General features: G+C 51.9%; 1 long non-coding RNA gene across 1 annotated transcript; it reads right to left on the bottom strand.

Moving 5' to 3' along the window:
- Positions 1-11,156: 11,156 nt before the first annotated feature.
- On the bottom strand, positions 11,157-12,954 carry LOC139602468 (uncharacterized). Its single transcript, XR_011683229.1, has 2 exons — positions 12,685-12,954; positions 11,157-12,327 (listed from the first exon to the last, which is right to left on the bottom strand). It is a non-coding gene; the product is annotated as an uncharacterized lncRNA (long non-coding RNA).
- Between the last annotated feature and the right edge of the window lie 2,383 nt (positions 12,955-15,337).

Here is a 15,337-nt window from a genome sequence, read left to right on the forward strand (position 1 = left end):
CCAAAAGCAAAATTCGTGCACTTGTGAGTCCGGTGCTCCTGTCAGATTCTCTGTCTCCCTCCACATCTTCTTACACTTTCAGTCTGAACGCTGTCCTGCCCTGATGAGTTTGACAGAAGAATTGGCACATGTTAAGAGAGCATTTCCCTCCCTCCCTCCCTCCCCAGAGCTGGTTTCCTTAGCGCATTTCAATCGATCCCAAGCCCGCAATGATGCGCGCTCTGCCGGAAAGGGGAAACACGTGCTAGTGAACAGCAGCTCAGAAACAATTCTTTTCTAATGTTACCTGCTCTACTTGACTGCTCGCTAACACAAGTCTCATTTTACCATTGCAGGGAGAAGGCTGTAGGAAAATGTCTGATGAGCAGCCACAAAAGGCCTCCCTCCCTGCTACACAGCCTGCAACAACCTCGGCAGAGCGGAGCAGCCAAATCACCGCGCTCTCCTTGCCGTGGGCAAGGGTAGAAGATGACTGGGGGAGGCACATAAAAAGAAGGGAAACGCTCCTATAAATGCACAGCCATTTGCTTTCAGAAGCCCAGAGTTCAGGATCTTCTCTAGGAAGCCAGACGTGACATGATATTTCTAAGATTTTCTTCTTCATCGAAGGAAATGTACGTACATACACACTCTTACAAACGTACCTACGGTTCTGGGGTTTTTTTTCTTCTGAAGCTCCAAGAATGATTTCCCACCTTGATTCATTCAGAAGAAACGGCCCCTGTGACTCAGGTCAGAAGGGCGGCCTGCGTTTTTGATCACGACGGCTTTTGGCTTTACCCTGTGAGCAGGAGCAGCAAGAGCTGAGGCTCAGCAGAGGCTGACCCCGGCCAGCCCCTTCCTCCCTTCCCCGTGTCACAATGACTTCCAGGCAGAAGGATGCAAAGCAGGTTTGTGTCTTTTCTCTTCAGTGCCAAGAGGTAAAAGATGTAGGCTTTGAAATAACTAATGACCCTCTCTTGGAACTCTCCCAAGGACAGTTTGAAAGCAAAGACAGAAGATTGCTGCTAAATCCATATGGGATAAGGATGAGAGCAGCAAGGATCCGAGGCCAGCAGCGTTGCCAGGCAGTGTCACGTCCCTGCCACCTTGTGACAAGGCACACAGCTGCAAAGCCCCAAAGCCTGCAAGCCCTGCAGCTGCCGCACGGATGGACCTGGTTCCCTTCCCAGGTGCCCAGAGGGACACCTGAGGGCAGGTGTCGTCCCCCGCCCCCCGAGGGCGCACCCAGAGCCCCGGGCAGGGACGGAGTCACTGACGGCTCTCTGGGGACGAGACCCTCCCTGCAGGTGACACCGGCTTGTCCTCTCCCTGTGGCACAGGGACCTCCAGGCTCTAGGACCAGCCTCATTTTGTCAGCATCCAGGTGCTGTGCTAGAGCCAGAGGGGTCAAGGCTTTCCAGAACCATAGGATCCGTAGCATCCTTGCGGTTGGAAAAGCCTTCTAAGGACATCAAGCCCAGCTGCTGCCCCCCCAAATCAGGTCCCTAAACACCACATCTTGACATCCTTGACATGTCTCCAGGCATGGGGACTTCCCTGGGCTCCTATGCCTGAGCACCCTTTCAGTGAAGAAATTTTCCCTCCAATCCAATCTAAGCCTTCCCTGCTGCAAGTTGAGGCCATTTCCTTTTGCCGTGTCACTTCTTACCTGGGAGACCTCGGTACTTCAACCTTACCTGCTCCTTCCCTAGGAGGTCTCTGGCTTGGCCGGAGGAGAGGAGGAACACTCCCACCACAGGAATGGCAGCTCAGGAGGTCCCACACCAAGGCCAGGGGGAGCAGCCGTCCTCGCCAGAGCTCGCACGTCCCTTCTTCTCAGAGATTGGCTCTGCTTTTCCTCCCGGGCAGATCTCTGCTGAGTGCTTCACAATTGCCTGTTTGGAGGAGGGGGGGAAAAGAGGTTAGCCAAGTTTTTTATCCAGACTTAGCTGCTGGCTTTGCCTCCTCCTGACTTCCTTCTGCTAAGAAAACAGCTGCCTTTGGACTTCTAGGGGCAACTTGCACGTCATGCCTGAAAAGGAACTACAGAAAAGCGCCTCATTTATAAAGCCTCAGCCAAGAAGACAGATGCAGCTGCAGCTTCGCCATGCCCAGTGCCTGCAGAGCCGGCAGGCACCAGGCCAGCTCTGCTCCTCCTTCAAGTTGTTCCCAAAGCTGCTGGAAGAACTGAAGGCTCCTTTGGCCTTCCATTGCTCGGCTTGTCCCGAGAAAGAGCTTTGAGTGTTGTTACCCCTCCAGAAAGGAAGGGCCTTTCTGTCTCACACGCTCGGTGACACAAGGCTACGCAGCCTCTGCTCCAGGTGGGAAGGGCTTCCTTCCTCCTCTGACACCTGGCTGGCACAGGGCACAGGTTGCTCAGAGGTCCTGGGGCTGCCGCCCCATCGCTGCAAGTGTTCAAGGCCCGTCGGTGCTCTGCGATGAGGCTCTGAGCAAGCTGCTCGATGGAAGCACGTCCCTGCCCACGGCGGCAGCAGCCTTGGAATGAGGTGATCTTTAGAGCCCCTTGCAACCTGAATTCTTCCATGATTCTGGGAACTGAAAAAAGCGGGGAAAGAAATCTGTAAAGGTCACTAAATGCATCCAAGCACATCCCCATGGATCCAATCCTCAGCAGCCCATGCAAGGCAAGGTCAGAGCTCTCTACCCACCGAGGACACGGCAAGCAGCACGGACCTTTCTCCCACTCTCCAGCACGGAGAAGTGCGAAGCCAGAGGGAGTCTGTCTGTTTACAGACACCGGAGGGCGGCGGGACGGGGCGGGGCGGGGCGGGGCAGGGCGGGCGGTCTTACCTTGCAAAGCTGGCGGCAGAAAGGGCGGGCAGCGCCGCCGCCCCGCCGGGATTTTCCGGCCCGCCGTCGCTTCCGCCGCTTGGAGAGGCGCGTGCGCGGGCTCGGGGGGGGTGCAGCCCCGTTCCCGTTCCGATAGCGTTCGCCCGCCCCCGCTCGCTGCCCCCGGCCCGCGGAGCGCTGCGACCGCGCCTCCGCCGCCCGCCGAAAGCGGCCCCGCCGGGCCGCCCCCCCCCCCGGCCATTCTTCTCAGCCATCGTGTCCCTTTTGCACTCCTGAACGTCTTTCACCCCTCCCGGCCATTTACCGAGCCCGCCCCGCCCGCCCCTCGCTCCCGCCCCTCGCCCCCGCCTCGCTCGGCAGCCGCGTCCTTGCCCCGCCCCCGGCAGCCAGCGGCGAGGGGCAGGGCGCTGGCTCGGGGGGCTGCAGTACCGCGCTCTGGCCACAGGGCGGCAGACTCCCGGGTCCCCGATATCCCCGCCCTTTTGGCCGCCATTTTGAGAAGGTCAAAAAAAAAAAATATCCCGCGACATTGGTGACACGCCACTCCCAACATGGCGGCCAAGAAAAGACCCCCCCCCCCCCCCCCTCGGGCGAGAGAGGCGGTTACTCACATGCCGGTCAGAAACACGCCAAAATACGCCCGCCCGCGGCGCCGCTGACCCCACAGCCCGTGTCGGGTACACCTAAAACGCCACAAAAATTCCGCCGGGGCTGCGCCGGCGTCGGTGTTCCGTGCAGGCAGTCCGCATAGACACACCGCGGGCCTCCGGTTGCCCGCCCTTTTGGCCGCCATTTTCAGAAGGTCAAACAAACTCCGCCACGCGCCACGCCCAAGAGGGCTGCCTGGCAGCGGCGGGCTGCAGTACCGCGCTCTGCCCACAAGGCGGCAGCACTGCCGCCCGCCCCAGCCGGGGGCGCCGCGCGCCTTGGGCCTGCGGGCGGCCAAGGCGGCAAAAAAGAACAGGGGCCATCCCCCCCAAAAACTCCTCTAAAAATAAATGCCAAAAACCTGCCTCTTACCAAACAAGAACCAAATAAGCCCCCTTTCTTTCATGCCTTCTTGAAATAAATTTGATAGTTCTAGTTTTCCTAGTTCTATTCACACGCATATTTAGACCGGACAGCGATGTGTTACGTCGTTTATACAATCTATTATGCCTATTCCTATTATCTGTATTTATTCATACTTTGTGGTTGTAGCAATATCATTATATATTGATTGTATATTTCTCGACTTCCATTTCGATTTCTATCATACTTTTATTCTTCCAAAAAAATCCCATCTCTAACCAAACAAATACCAAAAAACCCTTCTTTTCAACTCTATTGAAATAGTTTTATATTTAGAGCTTGCATAATTATATTCACTTTTATAGTCACCGTTTATACTGATGCATTCCATTCATCATTACATAGCACATATCTATTATTCACATCATAGAGATAAATCATTATTTTTATCATGTACCAAATCTACTGCTACAACTTCTTTTTTCTAATAGTTTCAATTTTTATATCCATCTTGATGTATTCATGAGATCTTTTTACAAGTAGATTTCTACCTTTCTATCATTTGTATTTGTAGTTTTTATAATAAAACCCCTGCTTTTGGCAAGTAAAAAACAAAACCATCCTTTCTTTTAAACTACTTTTAATAATGTTGTTGTATTTACAGTTACCATATCTATAATGTTTTACATATTATATCATAGCGATGTACTAGATTTATAGCTGTTTCCTATAATATACCATCATAAGATCTATACGGTATCGCTTGTATTACGTGTTGTATGGATTTATGTCACTTTACATTTACAATCCTTTAATAATTTGATCTATATATCTGCATAGATTCGCAACACATTTCTAGATTTAAAATTTCCTTTGAGCTGTGTTTATATTTAGCATCTCTATTGATATATCTATCAACATACACAATGCTCTTTGAAAAATACAATATCTTATTGGAATATATCATGACTTAAGTTACCTGTTAAATTTTAAATAGAGATCGAATAGATCAAAATAAAAGTTGATTCCCATTTCTACACATCTACTCGTTTTGTTTAAAGATAGCTATCCTTAGAATTTTACATTTAAAATCCAATTCCTAAATGCAATGACAAAACAAACAGCATCGAATTCCCACCAATGTCTTCCAAAACCATCAAGATACCTCCACCAGCCAAACAACTGCCAGCGAAAAAAACACACAACACTCTTTTCACTAACAGTTCTCATCACATCAGAAAAATGGAACCAAACGAAAAGAAAACCCTGGAGAAACACACGCAGCAAATCACAAAAACCTCTAAAAAAACCCAAACCAACTCGCTCAACTCCAATCAGTGCCACTGACCCTGAACGTTATTTTAAAAACTAACCGAAGTTCTACATCTACACTAACTCAAAGAATAAGCAATACTCTGTCAAAAGAACTTTAGAAAGCGAACTAATGAACGAAATAGAAAAAAAACAAAAAAATCTCAACCACTAAAAAATAAGAAAATGACTACCCAAAAAAAAAAAACCCTACTTAAAAAGACCCACCATATAAATACCCACGTTCCCAAAAATAAAACTGATCAATAACCACCAAATACGTCAAAGGACAACAAGAAACGAAAAGAAAAAAAAGAAAAAAAGAAAAAAAAAAAACAAAAGAAAATACATTTGTAAAACAAAAGTCCCCCAAACCAAAGCAACTTTAATTTACATAAAAAAAATTATTCCCAACTGAAGAATAAACGCATAGAGCCTCATTCGATCAAAATAAAAATACCACCCAGAAATAAACACAAAGCCGAAAGAGAAACGTAACCATTGACAAGATCTCCCAAAGGATCCGTCACAATAAAACGTACACTACAATCAAACAAACCAAAGAAATAAAAGCCCTGGAAGACGAGAAACACAAACGCAATTAGAGAGATTTTAAAAACCCCGCTGCTATTAACGACACGACGCCACCTCGAACCCACCGAAACAAACGCTACACGCCCACGCTAATAAAAGCCACGGCGACAGAATTAAAATCCGAGCCGCTGCTTCACGCAACGACCCGTAGAAACCATTGCACGCCTTTAAAAACAGAATAGCCCGGCAAAAAAAATATCCGACTACAGAACTCGATTCAAACCAAACCTTAATCGTCACCACCTGAACCGAGAACTGTACCGGTCAGGAAGAACGCCATAGCCCTTAGCGCACACCCACTGCGACCAGAACAAACCCGTGCGATCGATCCCTACAAAGCCACCTCCGAACCACGACACCCCAGAACTTGCGGCAGCCCAACCCCGCGCTGCCGGCCCCGGACGGAGCGCGGCTCCCGGCGGCAAAGCGGCTCCTCCGGCGGCTGCTCCGGCGCGCAGGGGCGGCGCCGCCCCGGAGACCCCCCCGCCCCCGCCCGCTCCCCCTGCCCGGGGGGCCCCGGCGGCGCCCGAGCCCCGCGCCCGGAGCGGACAGAGCGGCCGGCACCGGCCGGGCCGGCGCAGCAGCGCCCGCGCCGCCTCTGCCGCCCTTGGCCGGCCCGGCGCCAGCTGCCCTCGGCTCCGCACGGCGGCTCGCACCGGCAAAGCGGCTCCGCCGCTGCCGCGCCAAATTCCCCCCCGCGCCTCGGCACCCGCCCGGCCCGGGCCGGCAGCGCTCCCGAGCGGCAACGCTCCGGCCCGGGCCGCGGCCGCAAGAAGCGCCCTCAAATGCAGCGGCACAGCCCGACTGCAGCCCTGCAAACGCCGCCAGAGCTGCGGCTTCCCGCAACTCAACCCCGAAACTGACGCCGCGGGCAGCGCTCACCTCGCTTCAACAAGGGCAAAGAAATGGCTTCTCCCCTTCAAGTTCATCCCCTGGGAGAGCAGAAAAGAAGGGGCTTTCCTCCAATGAAATCCTTCAAGCCATGTGCAAAGGGGGATTTTGACCTCCATTCAAACCCTTGCAAAGGAGGGACACCAGCGCTGTCCCCTCCATTTAAACCTTAGGATGATGAAAATGGGCTGGCTACCTTCCAATCAAAGCCATCCGATGACAACAATACTTTGCCCATTCCCGTTCAAATGGAACGCAGGGATTCCCTGTCACCCCTGGGATACCCCTAACAGCCGGGAAAAGGCAGCTTTTCCTTCAACCGACATCCTTGGAACCGCAAGCGAAAGCGGATCCCCCCCAGTTCCAACACAGACAATATTAGGAGAGTAGCCGCTTGCCTCTCCTTCATTTCTTTTGTCTTCACAAGCTCCCTTTTTGTTCCTGGGGAACCGGGGAGGGGGGACTGCCAAGATCCAATTGAAAAGGGAAAGGACCAAAGTCCCCGCTCCAAATCCACACGCGCTCACCCGTTCGGCTGCTGCTTCCCGGCACAAAGATTCGTCCCTCGGCACCTCCTTGAAGCGATGCTCCGCGGATCCAAGCGCGTATCCAGGTGTTCGCCCAGACGCTGCGAGAAGCTCTCGCAGTCCTTCCATGAGACAGCCCCGGGAGCCCCCCCATGAACCCCTCTACTCAGCAGCTCCATGCAAAAGGCAGCTGAGGCGAAGCCTCCCCCTAAAACAGCCTCGCACCCCCCCCCCCCCCCCCCGGCAGGAGCCGGCCCCTCATCATCCTCACAGCTCACACCTGGGGCTGCTCCGAGCCCCCCATCATCCTCACAGCTCACACCTGGCGCTGATGCCACTCTCCAACAGCGCCTCTCCCCGTCCAGCACACAGCCCGCCTCTCACAGACACAGAGCCAACAGAAATCTGCTCCGGGTGCTGGCTGTTCTTAGTCCGTCTGCTTCCACAATTCAGACACGGACGTGCGCTGATGGCACTGAGGGAAAGCTTTCCAGTGCACAAAACTGTCATTCTGGTAGCACGCTTTGAGACGCCTTCAGAAAAAGCAGAATCAGCGCCGCCTCCTAAGAGCCCTGCTGAGGAACCCCGCCCTCCTTGGGACACCCCCAATGCAGCAGAGCTCGAAAAACGAGGGCAAAAGTCAAGCTTGGAGTGGAAAAAGACAATAGAAATACAGCAGCCTTTCAAGAAAGCCTTCACACAGTAATAGTGGGACCCGGTCCCATTTCTTCTTTCCTTGCTCTCTGGAATGACATCAATACGAAGTAAAAAACCCACACGAAACACAAGGCAGAGCTGGGATTTGACACGTCTTCCTTTTGGCTCTCGGGATGACAAGCGCCTCTTCCGGGACTGCGACACGCTTTGGGCGCTGGCAGAGAACGGAGGCAAAAGGTGCCAGAGAGCCCTTTCTATCGCCTTCAGCCCCTGCAGCTGTTCTGAGGGTTCCAGGGCACAGCTCGCTCCGTTCCTAGATCAAAACCTCACGGCAATATCTTCAGAACTACTACGCATCTCCAGTCGGAACCTTCTACATTCCTGTAAACAAATGAGTGCATAGAGAGGGTTTCTCCCCAGCTGAGTTTAGAGACCAATTCCTATTCTTTAGCGATACCTAGAAAACCGAATGCCTTGCCAGGTTTTAGCATCCTACACCCACTCTCCCCTCCCTGTGCATTTGGTGGCAGCTTTGGGTCCCTCTGGGGGACGGCACCCAGCGTGACCCCCGCCCCTCGCCCGCCCCCCACCTGCTCCTGCACCGCCGTGGGGCTCCCTCTCCCGGGCACCTTGGGCTGCCCCCAACGGCATCAGAGCCCCGAGTCTTCACCCCACCTTTCCCTGACCCCCAAAGAAGGCTCCGAACGAATCCGACTGCCCCGGACAGCAGCGCAGCGCTTCCCCCAAGCCCTTCCCACACGTGCATGGCCCCAGCAAGGGATTCTGCTGCAACAAGAAAGGGGGGGGCAGCCCCCAGAAGGCTTGAGGTTCCTGCCCAGCCTCGCTGTCACGGGCCAGGGGCAGCGAGAGAGGGAGCGGCACAGACGGCGGGGACGGCCCGGCACGGAGCGGGGGCCGCTCTCAGCGCGATGCCGGCAAAGCCGCAGCTCCGGCGCTGTCGGCCGCGCCGCTTGAGCGGCACGGGGGGATCCGCCGAGAGCCTCCGGCCCCGCGCGGGGACTCCCGCAAGGGCCCAGGGGCGCCGGGCTCCGGCCCTCGGGGCTTTATTCTCCGGCAGCCCGAGCCCCGCGGCTGCGGGGCAAAGAAGGAAAGGGGGCACGGGAAGAGAGGAGCGAGAGCAGGGCACGACAAAGGGCGGCGAGGGAGCTCGGGCTGTGCAGGAAAGCGGCACGGGAAGGGAAAGCCCGGGACGAGGGTACACGGAGGCTGGGCACAGGAAGGAGAGAGGGGGAACAGAAGGGAGTAGCGGGCTAGGGACAGGACAGGAAGGAGCCGGCTTTGCGGGGGGAGAGGGAATGGGGGAAAGGGAGCGAGAGAAGGCGAAGACGGGGAGAAGGAAGGAGGGCTAGAGAGAGGGACAGGCGGGGAAGCCTCCCAGAGCCCCGGCTGCACCCCGAGCCCGGCCCGGCGCCTCGCCCTGCCCGGGATGCTGCGGCGCTCGGCGGAGCTCGGCTCGCTCCGGAGACGCTCGGCTCCAGTCGGCTCTTGGCGCCTGCATTCGCCTCTTCGGCCGAGCTCGCCTCGCTTCGGCCCAACTCCCAGCCGCTCTGTGCCTTCGGCGCGCCTCGGCTCCGCTCGCCTCGCCTCGGCTCCCCGACGGCGGGCGGGCAAGCGCCGCCGCCTCCCGTTCAGCTCGCCCGGCTCGGGGCTCTCCCGCTGCCGCGTCCCGCGGGCGGCCCGGCCACGGCGCGGACACGACCGGGAGCGCGGGCTCGGGCAGGAGCTCAGTAGGCTGGGAGCGCACTGGCGCTAAGCAGCGCGCACGAGAGCAGCAGGCTCGCTTCGCCTGAGCTCGGCTCGCTTCGCTTCAGGCAGCCTCGGAAGCCTCGCCTCGGTTCGCTCGAGGCCGTCAGGGTCGGCCGCTCTCGCCTTGCTTCGGCCGAGCTCGTGCGATTCCCCCGAAGGCGGCGGCGTTCGGTTGTGGTTTTAGAAATATCCTCCTCTATCGATTGGATCTCTCTACAGTTAGATTTATATTTCTAGAATACGTCTATTAATCCAAACAAAAACCCCATCTCTAACCAAATAAATACACGAAAACACCTTCTTTTAAACGGTATCGAAATATTTTTATACTTTGTGTAATTATACTCACATTTATATTTATCGTTTCTTTTGATGCAATCTATTAATAATGATCTATAATATCTATAAAATTCTAGACATGTATTTAAAGTATTATCTATATTATGTATCGTATCTACTGCTGCAACTGATTTTTTCTTCTAGTTTTAAACTTTCTCTGTATGTATTTATGATATCTTTCTAGACTTAGATTTCTACCTTCATATTCTTTGTATTTATCATTTTTATCATCAAAACCCTGCCTATTGACAAGTAAAAAAAAAACGCTTTCTTTAACGATCTAAAAAATATTTTTATACTTATAATTTTCATATTTCTATTTATAATTTGCTCTCTAGTACGTGATAACATACCTGCTCCTGCACCGCAGTGGGGCTCCCTCTCCTGGGCACCTCGGGGTGCCCCCAGGGGCATCAGAGCCCCGAGTCTTCACCCCCCCCCCCCCCCTTTTCCTCTAGTTAGAAACTACACTGGAACTTTTTTCTGGAAACAAAGACATGACCTAAATCCTCTCCCCATGTCCTAGACAGATAGATGTTCAGTTCTTAGTTGACTGGGCAGCAGTTTCTTCAATAGAATGATAAACAATATGGAAAGGTTTTAGCTACAAGCAAATAGGCAAATCTGAACAAGGTCCTGGTGGCCAGCCACTGCAGTTCTTTTGAAGCAATTTTTTAAACAATCAAATACTGATACCACAAAAAATAAAGCAAAAAGCTGACTACTGGCTAAGAAAGAAGGAAAAATTAACTTTGGACGACAACAACAACATTCCAAGGACACAGGCTTTTTTCCAATCTCAGACCTTATTACTACTACCTCTCTTGGGAATTCTCATCGTGGATCCCAAAAGGAATAAATCCCTCAGCGTGTCCTAAAGCACCAAGGAGCTACCTACAAGTGAAGGTGGCTACTTTCAGTGCAGACACAGCTGATGACGCAGCAGTGGCACAGTTCCGTGCTGCACAGGGATAGTACTGTCTCCTCTTCTCCAGCAGCTGACTCTCTCCTGCCATGGCTTCCGTAAATGCATCAGAGCACGACCTTAACCACAAACAGGCAAGAAAACACCATCAGAAGTCTTTCATTAAGCAGTACAAGAAGGGTTCCAAGCAGAGACCAACAGAATTTCAAGGAAGCAGTATGCAATTAAACCCCCTCAGATTTGTTCAAGTAGCCGGCAAAATGGAACCATTCAGAAATGACAAAGAAAACCCCCCCAAGTATTTATACAGGAGTCCTTAATGTCAGAAAGGGGATGACAGGTTATGTTCAGATAAGATGAATGTTTATTTGGATCTATAAATAAACTTCTCTCGTGGTCCTTTGCCAAAAAATAGAACCTACAAGTGAACACCTACACCTGCCTCAAGAGACCTAACGAGCCCCTGGCAGCCACCGGCATCAAAGCGCAGTGGATGTTTCTAATCCAGGCTAAGGAGAACAATGTCACCTTTTGTTCTCTCCAGTTTGTTTCCTCTGCAGTCCTAGTTGCTTCTTATGATTTTTACAGTCTCTGTATCTTCTCGGGCAGCGCTGAGTCTGACGACCGGGATACGAGAGTCCTTCCCTGCCCTACGGAGAGAACCAGGAAAAAAAGTTCAAAAAAGAACAGGGCAGTTTGAAGTTAATACCTCCGACGAGAAGCAGCACCCGACAAACAGAGCAACGGTGAACAAAGCGTGACACCTCCCTGGGGACAGAAGACTTACAAACTCTCCGGGATTTACAATTCCAGTAACCAAGCCCTTCAGCACAGCAGCCAAGTGTCCCATTAGGTGGTGCTGCACCAAAGCACGATCCGAGAGGTTCCAAAGAGTGAAATGCACGTTACTGTCCAAAGACGTAAAATCTTGCAAAATAACAAAACTACAATAGATCTAAACTACAGGGCAAGAGTACAAGTGTTAGCTTGAGGAGCTGGAACCATCCAGGTGAGCAACTGCTAACTGGATCCTCAACAGACTTTGAGGAACCCTTCAGGATACAGAAGGGTTTTCCCCAGAAATTGCACAGGCCGAGTTTTGATAGAAGTGCACTTGCCAGATGCTCAGAAACGTCACCCATCCTCCTCCGGGTGTCCTGAGAGAGCTGCGAATGGCTCTCACCTGGTTTGAGCTGGTTCTGTAAGGGCTCAGGGTGAATTTCACCAGATGCAACCAAACTGGGCAACACCCAGTGGGACAGAAGGAACCCAAAGCTTGTTTTACCCAAAGCTTGGGTAAGCAGAGCTCCAGCAAATACTGAGGAAACGGACAGAACGGGGTAACAAATAATAAACATAACTTTTTTTTTTTTAACTTGCCTTTTTTTTTTTTTTTCAGATGAGCAAAACAATTAAGGAGAAGGTGAAAACCTCACCATGACTGAACATTTCATCACCTGTAAGCTGACCATCCTTAGCATAGAGGACTCCAAATTTAAAATTCACCGATCCCTGGAAAATAAAACCAAATATTATTTGGTGAACAGTCAAACAGAAGACATAAAAATTTGGTTCCTCTAATCTTTGCATACATCCTACACATTAGAACATACATTTTATACCATCTCCTACTACACAATAATTTACCTTTAAACTTTGATAGTATAGCATAAAATCATTAACTTAGACGGGTGATCAATTATTATTAAGTTGGTGCTTCAAGTTATTTTTGCTGTCAGGTTCAAAAAAACATGACTTCTTTTTACTGTAACGAGCAATTGATTTAGAAGTCATCAAAAGCCCATCCAAATACAAAGCCGTATTCACCGGACGGGTCTGTGAGCAAGAAGTAGTTAGGCTTGTACTCACCTCTTGCCCTTCAAGAACCAATAAATCCTGTCAACAAAAACAGCATCTTTAGCCCCCTCCTATTAAAGATTCTACAAGGATGATGGTTTTATTGGTGTTTAGAAGTTTGGATTTAAAATGGCCAGTTCAATGGATAAAGAGACAGTTTAAGTAGTATTAGATTATTATTCTTATTAGCTACTGGAAGAAACAAACCAGTAGGATCTATACTTAATTACTTCTATTTCCAGGAAATCATAAAGAAAAAGAACCAAACCAAAAAAAGTCACTTCCTACCTTTTGTATCTCAGGATGAAAAATGTCTCTTGGGCTCTTCTCCAGTTTCTCCAGACTCCTGGCACTGAAATGCAAATGAACGAGTGCTTTATAGGAGGGCAAGTGCACATTCCAACCCCGAACCACCAACCGATGGCAGTTACAGCGCTTACAAAATGAATCCTTCCCAGAGCCTCTGGGAAATGGAACGGTTTGTGCAACTACCATTTCTCCCCCAAAATACTAACTCCCAACACTTCCTAAACTTAGTTTGCATTTTAAAAACAGAAATTAGGGAGACTCAGGGTGGAGATCAGGTTGAAATTGATTTCCTTCTAAAGCACAGGGGCTCTGTTCCATCACCCTTCACTTTGGCTCCACACGGAATCACAGGGAGCATTTTAGGAGGGCTCAAGAACCAATTCTATTTCTCTCTTTTTTCTAGTTCTCTCTCTTCCTAAATAATTCAAGGCAAGTCAAATGAAAAAGGACAAGTTCAGCAGCAAATTCACACTTTTTCCCTTTGTCTGCTCAAGAACAGCCTTTAAAACCACTTCTTGCTGCCTTCAACGGTTAAGACTTACAAAACGGTTTCGCAAGTTTGATAGGTTTATCATAAAAACCACAGAACGCAAGCTCTGAATTACAGGAAAAGGTACACAGGCAAATATCTCAGCTGATGGTGGCTTATTTGTAAACACAGACCTTAACGGAGATTGCACGGAGAATGTTTCAGTGGGACTCTAAGGGAAAAATATTTTCTGAGTACCCTGTCAACAAGAAAAGCTAGGATATATTACAGGACATACCCACGTGTTCTGCATATTCAAATAGGATTATCAATAAAAACATTTAAGAAGGAAGAAAACCAAGGTAATTTTACTCAGCTATATTTACTGCCGATTTAGAGGAAAAAAAAAAAAAAAAGTGAACCAGAAACGCCTACAGTAGAACTTTAAAACAATTGCTTGGATAAAAGCAGCTCATGGAACATGAAGTAGAAAAAAAGCGAAACCAGTATCAGACCTGCCTATTTTCTTACCATTGCACAAGAAAATCCGACAAGCGGTAGAAAGTCACTGCCTAAAACCGATCCTAGGACGTAACCGAGAACAATGGAGGCATTTGCTAATCTAAACGGAAACCTTTTCCGGACCCTAGTGTCAAATCACACGTTTGTTCTTCTGTCCCTTCTGTCCCACTGGGTGTTGTCTCTCAGCAGCTCGAGGCTGGAGAGCATTTCCCCTGGGGGTCGGGAGGGCAGGGGCACAAGGGGCTGAGTTTGCCGATCGCACCTGTGCCATCAGAAGGATCCTGCCCGGCGCTCCTTGCGCTCGCCATTCTCCGGGCCATCGCTGTGTTTTACTGCTCAGCGATGCCGCTCCATCTGTTTGCGTGGAAGGAAGAGCCACGAGCACTGAGGCACTCAGCAGCCGTGTCATGCCAGCGATGTCGAGCGCTCTCTGCTCGCAAGGCTGAGCCCGCCGCGGAGCCGCCTCCGCAGCCGCTCGTCCGCCCCCGCCCGCAGCAGCGGCAGCGGCCCGAGGGAGACGCTGCAGCTCGGCGGCTCCCGCGCCTCCGCCAGCCCGAGGGCAGCCGCCGCACAGTGACCGCGGCAGCGCCCGGCGCCGCTCGCCCGGGGCGGCTCCTGCAGCTCCCGGCCCGCGGCAGCAAAGCACCGCCTGGCGCTCCGCCATCGGCGGGCGGCAGCGCGCCCCGCCCGAGCTCAGCCCCCGCCACCGGGACCGCTGAGCGAGGCCGAGGCACCGGGCGGACGCCCCTTCCGCGCCGCTCGGCTCCGTGCGGGCGGCCGGACGGAGGCTTCGCCCCTCCAGCGTCGCTGCCGCGGCTCCGTCCCGCGTGGGACAGGCGCCGGGAGCTCCCCGCGCCCAGCCCGCTCCCCCGGCGAGCGGCCGCCTCGGCCCGCCAGCCATTCATATGGCGCGTTGGCCGTTGCGTCAGACGCCGCGCTTTACGGCCGCAGGGCCCGCCGGGAGTTGGAGTCTCGAACTGACAGCCACCGCTCCGTTCTCCGCCACCGGGAGCTGCGCTCCCGCCAGGGGATCAAACGGCTCCTTCGCTCCTGGGCGCGGAAGCACCTTAGGCAGCACCGCCCCTCCCGAATGTCCTTTCTTTTCCACTCCAACTCTTTTTTCTTTTTTTCACTCTGTTTTTCACCCCCTTTTCCACTTTCGCTCTTTCTTTTTCACTCTCACCCTTTTCCTTTTTCATTTTTTTTCCTCCTTTCTCTTCCTCCTTTTTTTTTTCTTCCTTTCCTTTTTCCTTTTCTTTCTTTCGCTCTTTCTTTCTTTCTCTCTGTCTTTCTCTATTTCTTTCTTTCTCTCGCTCTCTTCCTGTCTCTCTCTTTCTTTCTTTCTTTCTGTCTCTCTTTCTTTCT

Source organism: Agelaius tricolor, unplaced genomic scaffold (assembly GCF_023055355.1).
Source record: "Agelaius tricolor isolate 1412-34295 unplaced genomic scaffold, bAgeTri1.0.p SCAF_34, whole genome shotgun sequence".
NCBI lineage: Eukaryota > Metazoa > Chordata > Aves > Passeriformes > Icteridae > Agelaius > Agelaius tricolor.